At 39.5% G+C, this 23,555-nt stretch overlaps 1 long non-coding RNA gene across 1 annotated transcript; it reads right to left on the bottom strand.

Moving 5' to 3' along the window:
* Nucleotides 1-9,914: 9,914 nt before the first annotated feature.
* Nucleotides 9,915-23,250, bottom strand: LOC132673585 (uncharacterized). Its single transcript, XR_009608114.2, has 2 exons — nucleotides 22,979-23,250; nucleotides 9,915-9,977 (listed from the first exon to the last, which is right to left on the bottom strand). It is a non-coding gene; the product is annotated as an uncharacterized LOC132673585 (long non-coding RNA).
* Between the last annotated feature and the right edge of the window lie 305 nt (nucleotides 23,251-23,555).

Raw genomic sequence — 23,555 nt, 5'->3', positions numbered from 1 at the left:
CAGAAACTCTCCCTGCAGCAAACTAGGGCAAGTGTAGGTCTCACTGCATTTGTTTTCTGTCTCTTAGGGCTCAGTGTCTTTCACTGCTTAATGACCAGAGTCTTGATAACCTTTGCACCAAGGTGGTATTTTGTTTAGTTTTTCAGGAAGGAAGGTAAATCTGGTCCCTGTTATTTAGACCTGCCTGGAAGCAGAAATCCCATCTAAGTCTAATTTTGCACCACTACTCAATGAGGTCTTTTGATGGGCAGTTTTTAATTTTGAATAAGTCCATTTTATTGACTTTTTTCTTTCCTTATTAGTTCTTTTTGTGTCATCTAAGACAAAATTTTGCCTCTCTCAAGGTTATGAAAATTTTCTCCTGCATTTTCTCTAAAAATGTTATAGTCTTTAAGTTAATTTTTGTGTATGGTATGAGGTAAAGTTCAAGGATTATATTTTCCTGTGAATATCCAGTTGTTCCACCACACCTGTTGAAAAGCCTGTCCTTTCACACATTGAATTACCCTGGAACCCAATCCCTCTGCCATGTTTGCAGTGAAATTATGTTTTCAGCCTCACCAGTCTCTCCTCCACACTGAGCTTCAAAATCTAGCTCTCTATAGCAAATATCTTCTCCTTTTTTTAAAAAAAAATACAAAATGTTCTGAGCACATGTTTTATACAAGACACTGCTAAGGTCTGTGAAGAGTACAATAAAGTAAAATACAGTATCTCCTCTTCCAAGAAGTCTCAATCTTATAAATAAGTAGGAAGTTACAAATGCACTTCGGTGTAAAAAAAAAAAAAAAGGTCAGGTGGTTGGTTGAGATGAGTCAAGAAAGAATTAAGTATAAAAATGGCCAAAAGCTTCTGGTTGGAAAATGGAAAAGAACATTGTGTTGGGCATAATAATGGCTTCTGGAGATGTCCAAGTCTTATTCATTGCAACTGTGAATATATTACCTTATGTGGCAAAAGGGGACTCTGTAAATGTGACTAAGCTAAGGATCTTGAGAAGGAGTGATGACGCTGGGTTCCCTGGGTGGGTCCAGTATAATCACCAGGGCCCTTATAATATAAGAGAAAGCAGAAGACTGGAGACTCAGAGAAGGAAATATGACAATGGAAGCAGTAGTCAGAGTGATGGGATTTCTGGAAGGGGCCATGAGTCAAGGCTTAAAGGCAACTTCTAGAAGTTGAAAAAGGTAAGAGAACAGAAGTTCCCCTAGAGTCTCCAGAAAGAATAGAACTCTACCAAAACCTTAATTTTAGTCCAGTGAGACCCAGTTTGGACTTCTGAATTTCAGAACTATAAGGTGATACATTTGTGTTTTTTTAAACTACTAAGTTTGTAGTAATTATCACAGCAGTGCTAGGAAAGTAAAACAGGTATAGAATAGAAGGGTTGCTTTTTGTCCTAGTCTCAAGAGTGAGGTTGTTGGGGAGAACTTCCCACATGGAGGCTTCCTCATACAGTGGTGATCATCACCACTGTGCATAAAGGAGGTGCACAAAGGGCTAAATCCAAAGTGCCCATTACTTTGTCAGCCTCCTTTGCTACAATAAATATTTTGGCTCAAAATGGTGGGTGGATTTTATGCAAACTTTTTGTATTTGTATTTTGTATCACTAGCTTCCTGTGAATCAAAAAAGTTCACCATCCTCCATCCCCACCCACAGAGGGGACCCGAACTACACAAAGACTGAAGACAATGCAATGGCTTTACAAGACCTGGAGTCAGAAATGCTATAATATTTGTAACACCTGTAACGGAAAATCCTCTTTCCCTTTGTAAAATTTGTCTGTTCTTCAAACTTCTTACTTATGTTCAGAAACATGAGCCTGAATATCCCCCAATAGAAGACTGGTTGTATAGGACTCTTGGCCATATTTCTCTTTTCTTGAAGAGATTTTTTTTTTCAGTCAAGTTCTTGTCATAATGCCTGGATACTTTTGTGTGTCCACATGAGGTTAAGTCAAAATCCTTCTTTATTAATGAAAATTCCTTAATAACCAGTATAAGTTATCTGTATATAGACCAAGAAAACACAAGTCCTTTGCCATATCATTGCATCACTCTCAGCAGTGGAGAACATAAAATGCAGAGAGCTGAGCAGTGGCCTTCCTATGGCCTTCCCTGGTGGGAACAGAGCCGCAGGACACATGGTTGTCACTCTGGGTTGTAAAAGTCCTCTCTGCATGTGGGGATCTGCACAGACAAGCAATGAGCTGAACGTGCACAAGCATTGTGTTGGATGAGAACCTTGCTCCTGGCTAAATAGCAAATAGCAGTACTCATTGTTGAGGCTAATCCCCACTCACTTGGCCTCTCTGTGAGAAATGAATAATGCTCCATAGCCTCATATGTCCAGGCATCATGCTGGATATCCAGGCAAGCCTAGGTGGAGACAATGGGCTTAACGATTGGATTGCTCCACTGTATTTATGGGGGGAGGGGACTTTCATAAGGTCCCTGTGAAGCAAGCCAAGACAAGAGTTTAAAATATCAGGTGAGACAAGATGTTCATGAGCAGAATTAAGTTTGCAGTGTCCTAAATCTCTTTGCTGAATTATTTTATCAGATGGGTAATGCTTTCACATTCAGACTGTGTCTACATAGGATTAAAACAGTGGTAAAAATTTAAAGATTCAGATAACCAATTTTTCCTTTCTTGACCACATGATATCAAGGAATTGGTTTGGCTGACTTAATTTTCTTTACATTTATTTTAGTAGATTAGAATAATTCACTTCTTTCACTTTATCTAAGAAAGTTTCTATTTTGAAATGGTTTAATGTGCATTTATAGTATGTTCCCAGCTTAAACACACACACACACACACACACCCTTGTGCCATCTCTTCTTTTCATCTCCTGAGCTGGGAGATTCTCAAAAAGATAGGGGCTAAAACAACACTAGTATAATTAAGCTGTAATTATTCTACATTTTTTATGGTGTCATTTGGTTCTCTGAATACTGATATCAGATTTTCCGCTTGTGAAGTTGCCAGTGAAATGGTGTATGGAGATTGGGAACAGAGTTTGAAGAAATCTGGCTTGGAGAAATACTGCAGGAGCATAAATCTCTTAGAAGCCTGTCGAGCTGGAGGATGCATGCTGATTCATGTGAATTGTGTTCATAAGGTAGGTGAGAACCCTTTTAAAGTAGGAGGAGTTCAAGGGAGTTTGGTCCTGTTAGATGATTAGGCAAAAAGAATTTAATGCAGGAAAATTCTATGAACAAAAATAGTGAGTAATGGAGTCAAAGTTCGGGTGTTTTATTTTTTTTTTTAAGTTTATTTATTTATTTTGAGAGAGAAGGAGAGGGAAGGGCAGAAAGAGAAGGAGATAGAGAATCCCAAGCAGGCTTCATGCTGGCAGCTCAGAGCCCTATGTGGAGTTTGAGCTCATTGAACCGTGAGATCATGACCTGCACCGAAATCAAGAATTGGATATTTAACTGGCTCAGCCACCCGGGTGCCCCCCAGGTGGTTTTTTTAGAACAATGTTGGCTTGAAATTAGGAAATCCAAGTGCAATGGGCCCTCTTTCCTGAGTGGCTAGAGAGTAACAAAAGATGTTCCAGTCTTAAACTTGGAAATGAAATTAATAAATAAATATTATAAAATCTAAGCCATTTACATTCAAGTGGCTCCAATATGCTTACTTTACACAAAAATGAATTATTTAGCACCTGAAATGTGCAAAACTTCAGGTTGACAATCTGAGTTCATAGTGGACAAGACAGACATGGTTCTTATCTTTAGTGAAGCTTAAAATTTAGAGACAAGACAAATGTGATAAGCTGAGGAATGCCTTCCCCCACTCCCAAAAATGTCCACATCCTAATCCCTGGAATTTATAAATGTTACCTTGCACAGTAAAAGGCACTTTGCAGATGTGATTAAGGTAAGGTTTTTTGTGATAGAAAGATTAGTCTGGATAATCTAGATAAGCCCAGTGTAATCTCCAGGGTTCTTATAAGAGGGAGACAAGAGGACCAGAATCAGAGAGATGTGATAGCCAACCAGAGGTGGAAGCAGAGAGAAGATGCTACACCACCAGCAGATAGAAGGAGGGTCCATAAACCAAGAAATGTAGTTGACCTTCAGCAGCTGTAAAAGGCAAGAAAACAGATTCGTCCCTGAAGACTCCAGAGAGGCATGACTCTGCTGACATCTTGATTTGGGGCCAGTGGAACCCAGGTCAGGTTTCCAATATCCAGAACTGTAAGATAAGAAATTTGTTTTGTTTTAAACCATTACACTTGCGGTGATTTGTACACTAGCAATAGGAAAATAATACAAAAGGAAAAAAAAAAGAGCAAATAACCATTTTAAATGCCGCTTCATGATCATTGTTGAGGATGCCATGAAGGGAAAGCACAGAGAGCCAGCAGAAAGCTAACAGAGTCCTAATCTAAAGCAGGCTGAGAGTGGACCTACCTCAATTTCATGTCTTCTGGAGGAGACAGGAGGAGTACATTGATCAGGAGAAGATGGGGAGTGAGGTGCAGCACCCAGAACCACCTCGGCCAGGCCCCAGTGCCTCAAAGAGTTTGACACACTGGAGGCAAGGCTGGGAGGGAGGGGGGATGGGAAGATGGCTGTAGCACAGTGAATAAGGGCACAGCCCCTGAAAGAGCATCAGGCCGGGGGCAGATTCTGAAGGGTAGACTACAGCGAGTTTAGATTTTATCCCAAAGGGAGAAGGTGGCCCCTGAAGGGTCATAATAAATGGATGCTAAGATCAGATTCAGGTTTTTGGGAGTTCACTCTGGCTCTGTGGGGGGAATGGTTTTGAGGAAGAAAGAGGGTAAGGGGAGAAGCCAGGTGAAGACTGTTGCAATCGTCAGAGGGAGGAATGATTGTAGCAGCTTAGACCAGCATAATGGGAGATAGGAAGATAATGGGAGAAAGGGAGCAGATACATTTTGGAAGTAGAATCTACGGGACTTGGGTATTGATTGATTTAACCAGTAATTTTTTTTAAGTTGTGATTAGTTTTTCTTTACGTGATTATATCACAATTCCATTCTCTTATCGATGAACACTTGGGATTTGTCCAGTTTGGGGCTATTCTTAGTAACACTGCTATCAATATTCCTGTATAACTCTTACTATGAACATATCATCTTATTTCTCTAAGAGGGAAACCACTGGATCACAGGGGAAGCATATATTTAACCTTTTAAGAAACTACTACACTGTTTTCAAAAGTGGCTGTGCCATTTCATACTCCCTTTGGTGATTTATTGGACTGTGTCAGGCACATTCCCTCCAAATAAAGAACAATATGCTGAGTTCTTTAAACATGTCCCTATGTTTTGAGTGTTGAGAAATAGAAAGAGGTGAAGATAAGCCCATAGTTCTATTTGCACATCTCCTGAATGATAGAATCCCTTGGTTCCTTGGGTAGAAGAGGGGTGTGTGTGGAGAAAGTTTCTTAAATTGTCACCAAATCATTCTGGGGAATGTTTTGCTTACAAACTTGTGGAGACCATGTTTCACCAAAGCAAATAGTACGATTGGATCAGAGACTGAAACTTCAGAAGCTAGTTGCTCTTAGACTATTTCAGATAGGGAAATGGAGGCCCTTAGTCAGTGGAACAGAAGTCTGGTCATAATCTATGCTGTGGCCTCCTGTGTGTGCCAGCTCTCTTCTTCAGAACCTCCCCACTCCTGTTTTAGCCTCCAAAGTTGCAGGTTGAGGCAAAGACCTCTCCCTTCTCACCACTCATCACTCACTAAACAGAATCCTTTATGTCAATTGTTTCTCAAGTCCTCCCTCCAAAAAGGAAAGTGTTCCAGCTGGAGGTATGATCAAAACCAGGATCTTGAGCATCAGAGAAGGTACCAACCAGAAAGGACACAGGGATGGATGAGCAGGCTTAATCCTGGACTGTCTCAGGCAAAGAGCATGTACCACCATTGGTTTGGAGATCCAAACCAACCTGCATAGTAAAACAAATAAAAGAAAAACTACAGAAGGAATAAATAGAGCTGAATAGATAGAACCCTAAAGCCAAATAGACTATGAGATTTGAGAAGAAGTCTATAAGAGAATGATGATTTTAGATAGTTCGGGCTCATAAGAAAATTGAAGAGGCAAGGAATGCCTTGCTGGTATATAAATGGATTCTTTTTTGATTGATTAGTCTCTTACCTAGGGAGTAAGAAATCCTTGGATTTAGGGAAAAGGGTGCAGTGGTGCCTTCTGCACCTACCAAAGGATGTATCCACCCAAAACATCTGGGTGGGACTTTGCTTCCAAAAGGGTCCTTGAAGATGTAATTAAGTCAAGGATCTCAAGAGAAGATCATCCTGGATTATCCAGATGGGCCCCAAATCCTATGACAAGCATCCCTGCAAGAGAAAGGCAGAGGGGGAAGAAAAGGCTATGTGAGAACAGAGACAAAGATTGGAGTTCTGCAGCTACAAGTCAAGGAACACCTGGAGACACCAGAAGCCAGAAGAAGCAAGAGAAGATTCTCCCTTAGACTCTTTAGAGGCAGTTTGGTCCTGCCGACATACTGATTTCAGACTTCTGGCCCCCAGAATAGCGAGCGAATCCATTTCTGTTGTTTTTAAGCCACCTGGTTTGGGGTTGTTACACAGCCACAGGAAGTTCATATAGGGTGGAAGGGAGATTCTTGTTCAGCAGGCCTGAGGGTGGAGTGGAGGAGACACTGTGTATGTTAGTGTGGAAAGATGGAACTGGGTGTGAATGGCCGTGAATTTCCTAAGTCCAGGCAGAATAGAATCTAAGGGGAAGTGATCTATGTAGCTAGCTCCTCATAGAGGGCCACAGCTGGGGCACCTCCAGGACAGATTTCTCATGCTGCTTTTATATTATCCACCCAGTTTGAAAACATAATCCAGTTAGAGATCGGGAGAAAGTTACTTCCTCCCTCTCTCCTGCAGGTCCCATAAATACATGCAACTTCTTCATTTAGTTCAGCCTCATTACCAGTAGAGCAAGCCACACAATTCCGTTCTTTTAATCATTTTTCTCATTATTTTTTGTTCTCTGTTCTAGTTGTCTCATATTTCTTCACTTCTGTCAACCAGTCCCTTGGTTATACATTTTTCTTGTCATTCGCCTTAGAAAAACAAAACTAAACAGCGTAATTAGTAGTGCTTGTATGAAAGATGTGACTTTTTAGGGGGGGGAAAGGTGCTATTAATTGCTGATTCACGTTGTAAACATCTTCAACTCCTTTGAGTGTACTGAATTTCTGGTTCCCACAGGGCCTTTCACGAGGTCCTCAGAGCTCTGGCTGTCAAGAAGCAGTGACTCAGGCATGACTGTACAGAGCGGTCTGGATGCAGAGATGCGTGGCCAAGACTAGGGTCACATCACACGAGACTTTGTGTTGAGGAGAGAAGCCCATGCTCGTCATCTAAAGCTCTACCAAAGTGGGTGCCTTGGTTTAAAATTTTAAACCCAGGATTTTAAATTTTTTTTTTTTTCAATGTTTTTTATTTATTTTTGGGACAGAGAGAGACAGAGCATGAAAGGGGGAGGGGCAGAGAGAGAGGGAGACACAGAATCGGAAACAGGCTCCAGGCTCCGAGCCATCAGCCCAGAGCCCGACGCGGGGCCCGAACCCACGGACCGCGAGATCGTGACCTGGCCGAAGTCGGAGGCCTAACCGACTGCGCCACCCAGGCGCCCCTAAACCCAGGATTTTAAAAAGGAGAGTATTTAATCCTGAAAAAAAAAAATAACAACTCTATTTGAAATATAATTTCTTTAATCAAGCAGCACTTAATGTTTGTGTATGATTTTCCTCCGTGAAGCCTAAGGAGGAAAACCTTCCTAATTCTTGTTCTTGAACATCACCCTGCAGCATCAGGAAATTAGACTGTTAAATTTGATGCAACTTTAATTGAATTGGGAGAGGTAGTATGAGGGGGTGGCTAAGAGCCTGAACTTTCGGTTGAGATAGATCTCTGTTTTCAAGTGCGAGCATAAGAGCATCAAATGATTTGAAATTCATGCAGGTACCAGGAACACCATAACTGCTCATTAAATGTATTCATTTTAACCATATTGGGTGGGATTTTTCCACCACATGATGTGGAAGGGAGAGCCACCCCTTTCCTCCTTTTGGAGTCATTCTCAAATTCTCTGGTTTTGACACTTCAGAAAAATTGGGGTGGGGTCTCAACAGTGCTTCCCGGGCTTGCCGGGAATCCGGAGAGCCCTCACCAATCCACCCAGAGGCACGTGCCCTGCGTCCTCTGTGCCAGCGTTGGGATGTCAGGCTCTTGGCCGAGATTCCCAAGTGTGGCCATGTATCCAGCCTCTCCACAAACAACATGCAGCCAACCCTATTCAAGAGCCTCCTACCGTGGTGCAAGCCCCTCACCCCCTTGGGGCCTGGAACAGCCCAGCCTCCTGCCTTTGGATTCAGTCCCCTCAACTTTGGGAAATCCAGCCCTGGGGCATCAGGGGCCTGCACGTGGAGGAATGAAAGCTTCTCAATTCTCTCCCGGATTGAGGGAAGTGTAAGCCACCAGGTACGAATCCCACCCGGGCCACCTTTCTAAGAGGAATAAAGAGACAAGGTCCTTTACTCTTTCTCAGATGGCCGGCAATGAGAAAACATGGCTTGATTAGTGTCTTGTCTTGGCACATTAGCACTCCAGTCTTCATTGGAGGGCCTACCTTGTCAGGTACTTGCCAGCCTGGACTAGCAAGCCACACACCTTCTGGGTTCAAGTCCTAGTCCACTACTTACTACCACTGCTTGCTGCTTACTATTCTTGGAGTTCAGATTGCCAGGTAAAATACAGGATGCCAAATCGAATGTGAATGTCTAATAGGTAATTTTTGTAGTGTAAGCATGTCTCATATATCATATGCAAGATTTGGGTTTTTAGCAAAAAATATGAGAGCGTAATATATGGGACAGACTTACACGACAAGATTATCATTTGTTACTCTGAAGTTCAAAATTAACTGGGTGTCCTGTATTTTTATTTGCTGAGTCTGGCAACTCTATCCTGGATAAGGCCCTTAAACCCTCTGAGCCTCAGTTTCCTCATCTGCAAAATGGAAATAAAAATAGTTTTGTATTCTGAGTATCTCTGACACAGAACTGTTACAAGAATTCAGTGAGTTAATATTTGGAAAGTGCTTAGAACAGGAGTTGGCAGATAACAGGCACTAATAAAGACTTGCTAAGTAAATAAATCTAACCAACCTCTTGTCAAGCTATGTATACATGCTTTACATAAACAACTATCCCTTGTTCTACAAAAACACAATAATCATAGGTTCTGAGCAAGGCTATAGGGGAAGGGACTGGGTTCTTTCTCAGGGTACAGTAATTTCAGTGATCTTCCCAGACTCCTTTTTCCCTTCCTGCAGTAGCTGATTTAGACGACTGTTTACATTACCTCACCCCATTCCTCCTGTTACCCCAGCGTCAGTAGAGAATGGGGTTTATTTTATGCCGGCAGGTGGTAGATGAAAGTACCAGGAGGAGGGCAGAGGATTTCTGGCTGCATTCTCCCTCTCCCTTGTCACCAGGACTATTCCTGTCACTCATGCCTCATAACTCTCAGGCTCCCATTCACCCTCACTCATCTCACCCCCTCCCCAAGCAAGCACTAGCACAAGAAGCTCATGCTGGACCAAATGCCCACAGGTCAATGTCTTTGTCTTCTTGTACAAGGCCTTAGAAAGAGGGCAGGGAGAAGGTGTGAGACAGGAAGAATTATGAAATGGGAAGGGTGCCTTCTCCACTCTGAAGGCCCTCCTGAGCCACATTTCTTCAAGCCCCATGATTACTCTGATTCTCCTTCTTGTGACTACTGCATGTTCCTATTGCAAATCTAGACCACAGACCTTTTGCAAAGCCTCCAAGCTCAGACACAGGAGTCTCACAGAAACAACTCTCTAGGCAGTTGAGGTCACTTGGCTTCAGGGATCAAATCCATTTTATTCTGTATTTCTTGGTTTTGCTCATGATGGAGAACTAAAACCTGAAAGGAAAAAAAAAGGCTTGGATCAAGGAGATGAAGTCAACAAAGAAGCCAAAAGACTATAAAACAGGAAACAAAACCATCTACCCAGAAAGAGAAGGTGACATCAATAGAAAAGGGGAAAAGAAAGCATATATCAGTCACTAAGTCCTCAAAGGAAAAAGACAGAGGACATTGAGACTCAGGTCCTGAGGAGTTCAAACGAACATGAGGTTCCAGCAATCTCTCCTCCAACAATTCACATCCCCAAACTCTGAGGGCTACATCCAGCCTTTATTTTGTAGTCTTTGACCTGAAGGAGACTGCTCCAACCTGCAGGAGACTCATTCAATGGTCTGTAGGTAGAGTCTCAGAGTCTCTGCCTCCTTGACCCAGAATCTATGATCCCAACGACAGTTCTTCAACAGGAAGAAGAGAGAACATGGTGTCTCTGTGCTGCAGAAATTGACTCTCCTGTATTTCAATGATATATTGATATATAGCAAACCATCTCAAAGCCTAGATGCTCAAAAACAATTCATTCTCCCACAATTCTGTATGTTGTGTGGGCAATTCCTTGTGGTGACACCAAGTGAACTGTGATGGTTGCTGTCACTTGGAGACTCTATTGAAACTCAACCAGGGCTGTTGGTAAATGACTTAGCCTTCTTCCAGTTAGGCCTCTCCACATGGCTGCCTCACAGATTGGTAGTTGGTTTCCAAAAAGAACATACCAGGAGGGAGAGCTCTAAGCAGGAGAAAGTAGAAAATTCCAGGCCAAGCAAGAGCTGGTCCCAGAACTGGCACAGTATCACTTCCATAATATTCAATTGGTTAAGGTAGTTATAGACTCCATCCAGAGTCAACTGAGAGGGGACTACACAGAGGCATGAATCTTGGAGGACACAGTTCATGGGAGTCATCAAAGGAACAGTCTACCACATCTGTTCTGTAAGTTCCATAGTACCTCCAAATAATACTCTGCCTCATGTCTACCATCCAGGTGAACGCATATTTATTGAATACTTTCAGTATTCAAGTCACTATATTAAGTTTTTTTTTTTTTTAACTGGGTGGCGGTTCTTGTTTCTACCTTTATTTAAGGATCTCACAGTTGAAACGGAACAAACACACAGGTACACAAATTCCAGTGGAAGGTACACTATGAATCCTTGCTACGTAAATAAATCTAAGAAGAAGAGGATTTAGTGGAGGAGAAAATTATTCTGAGCTACAGGATTATGAGAAAGTTTCATGGAAAACTGCTGGGAATGTGCTTTAGAAATTGTAAACCACAATTTTAACATTCTAAGATATTACCATTATTGTTACAAAGCTTTTGCCTCATCAAAAACTATATCTAAGATCTTCTGACTACCCTAAGTCTAGCAGGCCACCTGTTTACATCTTAAGTGTTTGCTGGCGAAGTCAGTGACTTTGGATAGGTTACCTAACCTCTCTGTGCCTCAGTGGCATGACCTTAAAGGTTTTGATGATTTAGTATATTTGAGGTTTTTCTTTTTTTAATGTTTATTTATTTATTTTGAGAGAGAGAGTACAAATGGGGGAGGGGCAGAGAGAGGGAAAGAGAGAATCTCAAGCAGGTTCCACACTGTCAGCACAGAGCCCAACACAGGGCTCGATCTCACAAACTGTGAGATCATTAGCTGAGCCAAAATCAAGAGTCAGACACTTAACCAACCAAGCCACCCTGGCGCCCCTATTTGAGGTTTTTAAAACAGTTCTTGGCATACACAAAAAATGTTCAATAAGTGTTAATCATTGGTAATTATGATGGACTGAATAATGCCTCTTCCTGAAAGATGTCCTCCTTCACAGGAACCTGCAATGATATTACCTTACATGGCAAAAAAGACTTTACTGAGATGATTAAGGAACTTGAGATGGGGGAAGGCATCCAGGACTATCCAGGTGAGCCAGTGTAATCACAAGGACCCATATAAAGGGGAGACAGGAGGGTCAGAGTCAGAGAAGGTGATGTGATGATGGAAGCAGAGGTCAAAGACATGCAAGGTCATTGACCAAGGAATGCTAACAGCCTGTAGAAGCTAGAAAAGGCAAGGACAGATTCTTTCCTAGAACCTCCAGGAGAAACACAGCCTTGCTGACTCATTTTGGACTTCTGACCTCCATAACTATAAAATAATAAATCTGTGTTGTTTTTACCCACTAAGTTTTTGGCAGTTTGGTAATTTGGTACAGCAGCAAATAGAAAGTTAATGCAATGATGACGATGATGATGATGACAATAATCTGAAAACCAGGACCTCCTACACACAATCAAAAAGCCGAACCTAACCGACCAAAGCAATGTGTGCTGTCCAGTTCTAGAGAAAGATATTGGAGCTTGGTAAAAATGAAGTAATTCTCTGTGCATCTTATTCAATCAAGCTGTCACCGTTTTTTGCTTTCTAGATTTCAAACATCAAAACAATGCTAACTACTTTGCATTTATATTTTATGACTTGTTTTTTGAGCATTTTCATTAATATTTTATTATGAAGTCATGAGTTTTACTTTAATTATATATTTTGTGAAGGTTTTCAGCATACTTAAATATGATTTTCTCATGTATTGGGGCTCTTTGGGGGTTCTTCTCCCTTTTGGGCAACACATCCCTAAGCATGTTATAGCAGGCAAAGAAAGATGAGAGGTGCTCAACATTCTGAAATTACTAACAACTCACTTCTGCATGGCACTTTATAGTTTACATAGTTCTGGTGTCAGCCTCATCTCATTTTACCCTTACAACATTCCTGTGAGAGGAAAACTAGCCTTCGGAAGGTTGAGAATGAATTATGGAAGTGGCATAGATAGTAAGTAGTAGAGCCAGGTTTTTATGCAAGCTTCTTGACTCTCTAATCACTACCCTGAGAGATATTTTCAAAGGTTTTTAGGAGAAATTTCAGAGGTTTGTCTATTTTGAAAATGAGGCTTCCTATCTTTCCCTGCTTCTCCCCACTGCGGATTCACATTGCAAGGGTCTAAAATGTTCCAGATGTGAAGATACATTCATGACATGCAATGCAGCTGTCATGGCAAGTCCAAGTTTAAACACTGGCCCTTTAACACATGTGTATTCCCGTGATCAAAAACGAGGCATTGGAGGTTGAGTGCTAAATATTTTTGAACACTATCAATAGAAGACACATTGCTTCAGAACTCGGAGATATGAGTGAGGGCTGTGGAGGGAGAGAAGATCTTTTTCGCTGACAGCCATTCTTTCCAAAACTATTGTAAGTTCGGTTTTAATCTAGTAAGCCAAAAACCTAAAATGTTGAATAAGAAACTTGGTTGTGGCCTTTCAATATATTTCCTAGTAAAGGGAATCTGAATCCAGGTATCAGATCCTTGGATTTGGGAATGAAAGGGGATCTCGACTACCATTAAGAATACTGTGAGCAATGCTAGAGATGCTTTCGGATTTTGTGTTGCAGTCCTCACTCAGCCTATCATATTATATCACCTTTGAAGACAATTGTGCAGATAAGGATTAAACAATAAAGAAATATAGAGGAGCCTGCAGGAATCCTAAATAGCCTGTCACAAAATATAAACAGACTTGGAGACATTCCCCCCAGAGGAATTAGACACCTTTAAATAATGGAGAAAATGAAATCTCACTCCTTCCATGAAGGTCTTTCATTGACCTGGACCAGATACAACTTCTTCCAATTAAGAAGTTCCACCTAACACCTAAATTCCAGCACGTTTAGAGCTGAAATGGGATCTAGAAGTTACCTATGGGGAATAATTTACCAGCTGGCTGAATGCAAAATCAAGATTAATTTAAAAACCCAATAACTTTATTATAAATTGGCAAAAACCAATTTGAAAATACAGTGGAGAAAATCCCATTCACAACAGGAACCAAAGGTATAAAACCTAGCAATAAATCGAATGAGAATGTCCAAGACCTATGTAAGTAAAACTAAAGCTCTACTGAAGGATATAAGAAAGAGCTGAATAAATAGAGAATTAGGCTTTGTTCCTAGATGGAAATGCTGAAAATTTTAAAGATTTCATTATTCCCAAATGAATCCATAAATTCCATGTAATTTCAATCAAAATTCCACTGAGCTTTCACAAAACTTGATAAGTTTGTTTTATTTTTTCATTATTTAAACTTATTTGAGAAGCTTATTTTAAAATACATGTAAATATGGACAAAATTAACTATGACCTTTTTTAAAAAAACAACAACGAAGACAAGAGGCATTACTTTAACAGATTGCAAAACATACTATAAGTCTATAACTATTTAGAGTGTGGTTTTTAGCATAGAAATGTATTTTTTAAATCAGTGAGATGGCGTAAGAGTATGGAAAGAGGGGTGCCTGGGTGGCTCAGTCAGTTAGGTGTTGGACTTGGCTTGATTCGTGGGTTTGGCCCTGCATCGGGGTCTGTGCTGACAGCTCAGAGTCTGGAGCTTGCTTCAGATTCTGTGTTTCCCTCTCCCTCTGTGCCCCTCCCGCACTGTGCGTGTGTTCTCTCTCTCTCTCTCTCTCTCTCTCTCTCTCTCTCTCAAAAATAAGTAAATAAACAAACATTTTTAAAACAGAGTATAGAAAAAGAATCATGTATCTGTAGGAATTTAGTACATGATAAATGTGGTATTTAAAATTAATGGGTATAAGTTATTATTGCATGTTGCAGCAAGTAACAGACACCTGAAAAATAGTGGCTTAATCAGAGATTTATTTCCTCACATAGCAAGTAGAGCCTTGGGAGATCTACGTTCCCTTCAGCTTTCCATTCCAGCCTCCTTATCACGTGCTGTTACCACTGTGCTGGTTGCCTCATGGGCAACTGGCTGCCCATCCTCTAATCTCATGTTCCTATTTTCAGCAAGAACAAAAAGAAGAAACAAGGAATAATGGATGTGTCTTGAAATAAGGACTTTTCCATAAGTCGAAGTAGGCTTCTATTTCTGTTTCATTGTCAGAACTCTGTCACCATCTCTCTAGCTTCAAGGGAGGCCATGATATACAGGTCCTTAGCTGAGCACAATGACACCAAAAGTGAAGCAAAACAAAACAAAACAACAAACCCCAAAAACCAGAAAACCTATTTTTCTTTTCCATAAAGAAGAAAGGAAGGCTAGCTAGGTAGGTATTTAGAGGTGTCTCCTCTACAGGGCCAGCCCAGTGGGTATGAGGCCAATGTAGTCACACAGGACCCCATGCTTGGTTTTATGCTCTGTTATAGCCATCTTGAAATCCTTAATAACTTTATCCTTGAATTTGTGTTTTGTAAGTGAAGTCCAATGGGACAATGGGGCATGTGATGAGTCCAGGAGGTATGTGCAATATGCATGTTCATAGTCTTATTGTCCCTTTTTGCACACAACATTCATGGCACCCCACAAGGAAAGAATTTTGGTGGATTCATGATGCATGGAAGCTCAGTGAGACTCAAAGCATATACAAAGTAAGTATGTTACATCCCTGAGTAAATGGGGGCACTGACTGCCCTGAGAGGCTGTGCTGCTTTCCATTTAAGTCAGAACTTGCTTCAAATACAGAAAGAAAGTAATGGCATTCTAAGAAAAATCAGTAACTTAGGAGCTCTATCATGCCCTTTCTTACTTAGGTTACTGCCCTGCCTTAACCAACCACCTAAGCTGAAAATGATGATGTACAGCAAAGGAAAACAGGGCAACCTGTAATTCCTTTTCCTTACAGTCATTCCTTACTCATCAGTAAATTAAAGGTAGAGAGTACTTATAGAATGTGTGTGTATCAAAAACTGACATAAAAACAGCTGAATTTTGCACAATGTTCTCACTTTTCTAGTAAGAATAAAATAGATATGCATATATAAACCACAATATACAAATTGTTTAATTTCAGTGATTATGTATACAAGTTATGCACAAGACTATCAGTATGTCAGAACTATTCACATGATCAGAAAAGACCTGAAGCCCTAAACTCTCACTTTTGGATAATGAAATCTCTGTTTAATTACTTATGACTACAAAGCTATCTAAGCAGAGACTTCAGTGACCACACATGACAAAGAATACAGACCCTACATAATTAGTTCATAAATGTCACTAAACAAACAACAAATACAACAACAAAGAATAATAATAACAAATCTGGGGAGTGAGGTAAGAGAATCTGATTTTCAGAATTGGCATATTATATTATTTAAGCTGTCTAGTTTTCAACAAAAAATATGAAACATACAAAGAAACAAAAAAACTGTAGCCCATACATGGAAAGGGAAAAACAATAGAATCTGTCCTTGAGTAAGCATAGACTTTAGAATTACCAAAGACTTTGTATCATCTCTTTTAAATATATCCAAAAAACCTAAACGAAGCCATGTTTAAAGACCTAAAGGGAATTGTGAGAATGATATCTCACCAAATAGAGAATATAAGTATAGAAATAAAAAAAATATGAAAAAGGAACCAAAAAAGAATTCTGGAATTGAAAACGACAATAACTGAAATAAAAGATTCATGAGAGGGGTTCAACAGCAGACCTGGGTAGGCAGGAAAAAAATCAGTGACCTTGATAATACATTAATTGAGATTATCTAGTCCAAGGAATAAAGCAGTAGAAAGATAAAATATTTTTTTAAAGAACAGAGTCTCAGACACATGTGGGAAATCATCAAACATACTACCACATGCATGATAGGAGTTCCAAAAGGAGAAGAGAGAAAGTAGCAGAAAGATATTTGAATAATAATGCCTGAAAACTGCTTACATTTAATAAGAAACATTAACTACATATTTAAGAATTTATGATAAACTCCAAGTTGTGTAAACTCAAAGGATTCACATCATACTCAAACTCTCTAATGCCAAAGGCAAAGAAAAAATCATGAGAGCAACAAGAGAGTAGGAATTCATCACATACAAGAAATCCTCCATAAGATCAATAGCCAATTTTCATCCGATACCGTGGAAGCTAGAAAGTAATGTGGTGATATATTTGAAGTTCCAAAAGAAAAATGGTGTCAATCAAGAAATCTACATCCTGCAAAACTATCCTTTGAAGAAGTAATTAAAACATTCCCAAATAAACAAAAACTGAGACAGTATTAATGTATTTTCTAATTTGTAACACTTTTTTCCCTCCTGTCTAATTTAATTGACAACTGCGTAAAGCAATACTTATAAATCTGTGCTGATAGATACACAGTGTATAAAGATGTCGTTTTTATAACAATAACAGCACAAAGAAGTTATATAACAACAATGTTTTTGTACACTACTAAAATTAAGTTGGTATTAATCTGAACTAGATTTTTAAAAATTAAGATATTAATTACAATCCCCAGGGCAACCACCAAGAAAACAATCCAAAAATATATACTAAAAGAAATGACAGGAGAATTAAAATAATACACTTAAAAATATCATTTAATACAAAAGAAGTCAATAATGTAGTAAGAGAGGAACAAAAAAAACATAGATATACAGAAAACAAATAGCAAAATGGTAGATATAAATCCTACCTATATTAATTTTCTCAGGTCACCATAAGAAAATACTATTGTATACATGGTTTAAACAACAGACATTTATTTTCTCTGAGTTCTGGAAACTAAAAGTTCAAGATCAGATTGCCAGCAGAGTTGGATTCTGGTGAGGCCTTTTTTCCCGGCTTGTAGATGGCCACCTTCTTGCTGTGTCTTCACATGGCCCTTTCTCTGTGAAAGACTGAGAGATCTCTGATGTCTTTTTCTCTTCTTATAAGGACACCAGTACTACTGGATAAGGGCCCCACCCTTATGACATCATTTAACCTTAATTATCTCCTTTAAGGTTCTTTATCCAAGCATAGTCATATGGGGGATCTAGGCTTCAACATATGAATTTTGGAGGGACATGATTCAGTCAATAAAACCATCTTAGTAATTACAGTAAATGTAAATGGAATAAGTATTCCAATCAAAAGGAAATTATTGGCAGAATACATTAAAGAAACCATGATTCAACTATATACTATCTACAAAAGACATACTTTAGATTCAAGGACACAAATAGATTGAAAGTAAAATAATGGAAAAAGATATTTATTCCACATCAAAATGGAGTTGGAATGGCTGTACTAACATCAGATAAAATATACTTGAAGACAAAAGTTATTGTTAAAGAAAAAGAAAGGTATTTTATGATAAAAGTGTAAATCCATCAAGAAAATATAGCATTTATGTAACAATATATATATGATAAAAAAATATATATATGATAGATATGTGAATAAATATATAATACCATATATATGTGCACCTTGTATAAGTATTACATATTATAAACACTATACATATATTATATTGTATAATATATAAATATTACATATATTATACATATATATAGTATAAAAAATATATACATGGTGAAAAACAGAGTGCCCAAAATACATGAAGCAAAGACTGGCAGAATTGAAGGGAGAAATAGACAATTCAACAATAATAATGGGAAACTTCAATATATCACTTCCAATAATAAATAGAACAACTAGCCAAAGGTTAATAAGGAAATAGACTTGGATAGCTCTATAAAAAAATAGCTCTAGATTTAACAGACACTTATAGGAAATTCCACTCAACAATGGCAGAATACATAATCTTTTCAAGTGTAAATGGAACATTCTCTTGGACAAGCTGTATGTTAGGTCATAGGAGTGTCAATAAATTTAAAAGGATTGAAATGTTTCAAAGTATGTATTTCCCAATCACAATAGAAGGAGATTAAAACTCAATAACAGAAAAAACTTTGGGAATTCACAAATATGTGGAAATGAAACAAAACATTCCCAGTAACAAATGTGTCAAAGAAAACACACACACACAAGTGAGATCATAAAATACTTTGAGATGAATAACAATGAAAACAAACATAACAAAATTTATGGGATGCAGATACAGCAGTGGAGAACTGTTGCTCTATCTGCATTGTTTGAAATTTGTAAGAATGCTTTCAAGTGCAATAATATAATTTTTTAAAATCTCTAATTGTGAAAACCTTGATGAATCCTTTATTTAACAGTTACACAGTTGCCCAGAAATGTTGAACAACTTTTCCAGTCACACTGTTAGTCAGTGGAGACTCAATAAAACCAGGGACTCCAAGTTCCTGCAATATTTGTGGACCCACCCCTCATCCCTTCTCCATCCCTTCTCCATCACACTTCTAATATTCAAATAATTTTTTTCATAACTGCCATAGTTGATGGTGCATTGACTTTAATCTACTAGAGTATTAGTTCGTAAAATGTGAAGACCTCTTTATTTCTCTGGATGCATTAACATGGCATTTTAAATAGTAATTGGGTACTCATTAAATTGCAGGCACAAGGCTAGTCAGTAGAGATAAAGGTGAACAAGGCACAGTCCCATCCAGGGAGGGGGTCAGTCATAATCTAGTAGCTGCTAAATAAATTCCTAGTTGATTAAGTAAATGGATGGTGAAACCTACAAGTGGATAGTCCTGCCTGCCTACTTAAGAGCACTTGCTAGATTTACTGGAATACTTTTATTTATTTTTTAATGTTTTTTATTTTTACTTTTGAGAGAGAGAGAGAAAGAGAGAAAGAGCATGAGTGGGGGAGGGGCAGGGAGAGCAAGGGACAGAGGATCTGAAGCAGGCTCCATGCTAACAGCACATGGCCTGATGCGGGGCTGGAACCCACAAACCACAAGATCATGACCTTCGCCAAAGTAGGATGTTCAGCTGTCTGAGCCACCCAGGCACCCCCTGAAATACTGGATTGCAAGTAACTTGTTCTGCGAGTGTTCCACAAGACTAGAAAACGTTTCTAATAAATTTTAACTTGATAAATGAGAATCGTCTTGTGATACGAGTAGTTCGCGATGCCAGGTGTCACATGATCACAACTGAGCCAATGGTTCTTAAATTTGCTTTGATATACAAGTGCTTTGGATTACAAGCATGTTTCTGGAACAAATCATGCTCACAAACCAAGGTTTTACTGTACTTTCAAATGTATGAAAAAGTTCAGAATAAAGAACTAATTAGACACTAATTTTTCCAACAATATATTGAAACCACTAGCGACCATTCCAAACATGCCTTGTTTTAGGCCAAAAAAAAAAAAAAAAAAAAAAACCTCTAAAATAGGATTGATGAAAACCTTTACTATCCAGATAGGTAATTTCTACTGACAAATGAGATCATATGCTTCCAAGTGGGTAGATACTATGGGATATTTCCTGTGTTTTGAAAAATAAACCTAAAAGAGATTGATTGTTTAAATGTTGACAGTAGCAACAGAAAATGCATCCCTAGTTTAGAAGACAAATTCAATTACAGTTGCAATGTTAAAAATACACACACACACACACACACACACACACACAGAAAGAACCCCATAAGAAATGGATTATACTTCAGACTGGAGTCAGGTTCAAGTCTTTCTAAAGAGCAGTTGGATGTTGACCTTTCCTAGCTCGGCCACCACCAGACACACACGTCCTGATGGTAGGGATTGTGCCGAGGTTCTGTGGTGCTGTGAGACCATAATTATTATCCTCTGTGGGCCGTGAATGTCAGCCTTCTGCAAAATGTAGCTCTGGGAAGATTCTACACATTTGCTTTCAGAGGTCCCCCTGCCTCTTGATGCTTGGTGGAAATCTTTCCCTAAGCAAGAAGAAGAAACACTCTGTTACTGACAAGCTCAGTTACAAAAGATAAGGCTAAGAAGGTGGGAGAAGTGTTCATGGGTGACAAGAGGCTTCAGAAAAGGGATCTAGAGTCAGTGAGTCTGGAGACAAATGGTCTAAAGAAGCATTTCCAGTGCTTCAGAATTGATGATGCTCCACATCACTGAATTCACACTTTTAGAACTTGCTAATAAACATTTAGTGACAGGACAGGATACGTTATGCTGCAGTAGAAAGCAACCCCAGAAGTCTAACTGGGTTATAATAACAAAGTTCTATTTCTTGTTCATGCAACATGTTTATCACAGCTTGGCAGAAACCTCCACCGGCTGTAGAGTCCCAGGCTAATGGAGCTGCCACCATCTCAAGCACTGGTCACCGTGTCAGAGGAAAGATTGCTCTAGAGGATCTTGTTCTGATAATTACATGATCTGGCCCAGAGCAACACATATCACCTCCACTCACAACTCATTCTACAGAACTAGTCACATGATCCCACCCAACGTCAAGTGGGCAGGCAGCGCAATCCTACCATGTGCCCAAAGTAAGAGAGCCAGAAATATTTGGTGAACGGCATCTGTGACATTCACAGAAGTAACAGAAATAATCATCGAGACAGAACAGGAATTCCAGCCACTTTAGTAAACCTCAGCCTATATATCATCAAACCTTCATCAATAAGTTTCTAAATACCTACGATGTACCAGGGTCTGCATTACTAAACCCCCGACATTTATCCCGATATTTTGTGATTTTTTTTCCTGTCCTGGCATTTTCAGCTCATCATTTACCTACCAGCAGGCAATTTAGAACATAACTTCTATGTCTCCGTTGATTGCAGAACCCACCATGTACATAAGCTGTGACTAAATAATCAGTTCAACTGAAAATTGAAGGTAAAGTAATTTCAGAACAGGTTCTGCTACAATGGAATATGGGACTTAACATGATTTGGAGTTTAATATCTGTAAAGACAGAGTTATGAACTCAAATGCCCGCAGGGACAGACAGGTAACATAAATGCATGAAGAGGTTAAACGTAGGAGGACAGGAGTGACAGGGGCTAAGCTGAACTGGAGAGAATATGGCCTATCTAAAAGAAGCAGAGGCTCTCATCTGGATTCTTACATGAAATCTTGGTTTTGGATTTTGGCTAAAAAAAAATCTACAGCACACCTTTTAAATTACACTCTATGAACCAAAGAAAGCATGTCATAAGCAAGATTTCACCTGCGGGCTACCAATTTGCACTCTCTGCTGAAAAGGTATGGGTTATTAACATACGTCCCACAAGGCTGATTATTTCCTGTTTAGGTGCCACTTCCTATTAGGAGCTGGGGCTCCAGTTGTAGATGCCTGCCATTGGGTTAATGATGGAAGGGACATCTGCAGTCACAGGTATGCAGTGTTTGGTTTGGATTATTGAATGAAAGTGTTGAGAGTACATGAGACTTACCTTGATGAACTAATAGTCCTTCTATAGAAATACCACTCTGACAAATTTGAAGGACGTGTGTTAGCAATCCCTACTACTTCCTTTTAAACACAGGGAGTATTGACATATATTTTATTTATTTTTTTTAATGTTTTTTTATTTATTTTTGAGACAGAGAGAGACAGAGCATGAACGGGGGAGGGTCAGAGAGAGAGGGAGACACAGAATCCGAAGCAGGCTTCAGGCTCCGAGCTGTCAGCACAGAGCCCGATGTGGGGCTTGAACTTACAGACTGTGAGATCATGACCTGAGCCAAAGTCAGACGCTCAACCAACTGAGCCACCCAGGCGCCCCTTGAAATATATTTTAAAATAGATGACAGCATCCCATTCCAGGTAGTATGTAGCCTATCACTAAATTGTATTCTGATGAATTTATATCTCATCGAATGAACTTCCTTAAATATCAGCCACAGCACCAAGTTCCTCAGTATGTATGTGGAGTATTGTTCAATGGTTTCAAGGACATAGAATATGGAGCCAAAGCCACTTTCGTCGGTGGTGGGATCCTAGGCAAGTGGCTCAGCTTCTCTGTGCCTCAATTTCCTTACCAGGAAAACAAGGATAATAATGGCACCTTCTTATCAGAGTTGCTATGAAGATTACATTAAGTCAATTATACGTGTAAATTGCTTAGAATCCCGACAGGCACAAAGTAAGCATTCAGGGAAAGTATTTTAGCCTAGTGTCTTAACTCTTCCTCATTAACTCACACACTCCTACGTTGTCATTCTTTGCTAGAGACAAAACACTTAATTTTCTTCCCCCAACAGACTCTGTCCTGGACAGCTATTCTTCGAGTGCTACGTGAAGTCTTCCCCAAACAGAGGACTATCTGTACGGCTACCATAAAATCTCACCACGATGCGCTCTCTGGTTGAGGTTGTCATTACCATCTCACAACATGGTCCTTGTCAGTACTTCTGAGAGAACCCAAAGCTTGCTCGCTTTTCTCAGCAGGAGACCCCCACACCCTGCTCCTCTGTAGACGCTTTAAAATGCACTCAAACACCGTAGACCAATCAGTTAGCAGAGTAAACAATAATTTCTTCACAGGGGACTCCTAAGGGATCTGTGGTGTTTTGATGATCTGCAGCCATGGAAACAGCAGATGAAGTGTTTGGGTCATTGGAATGCTTTTAACTTGTGCTTCCTGTGGCAGAGACTACTAATTGCTTCTCAGTATCCTTTCTCCCCCCCTTTTTAGACATTTTTAGCTAAGCACATTGTTGCCCTACTAAAACATTTTCTCTTGAAGTTAATGTTGCTATGTGAAAGTTTTGGCCAAAGAGCTATAGACAGGAATGCTGTGAGCCTTCCAGGGATTCCTCTTAAAGGGAGAGTACTAATCCTTCCTTCATCCTTTTCTCTATCATGATATCTTCAATGTGGATATGATGGCTGGAACTTCAGCAGTTATTTTTAGGCTATGAGGTT

The sequence above is a fragment of the Panthera onca genome, chromosome C1 (genome assembly GCF_046562875.1).
Source record: "Panthera onca isolate mPanOnc1 chromosome C1, mPanOnc1 haplotype 2, whole genome shotgun sequence".
NCBI lineage: Eukaryota > Metazoa > Chordata > Mammalia > Carnivora > Felidae > Panthera > Panthera onca.
This window is presented reverse-complemented; position numbering and strand designations above follow the sequence as displayed.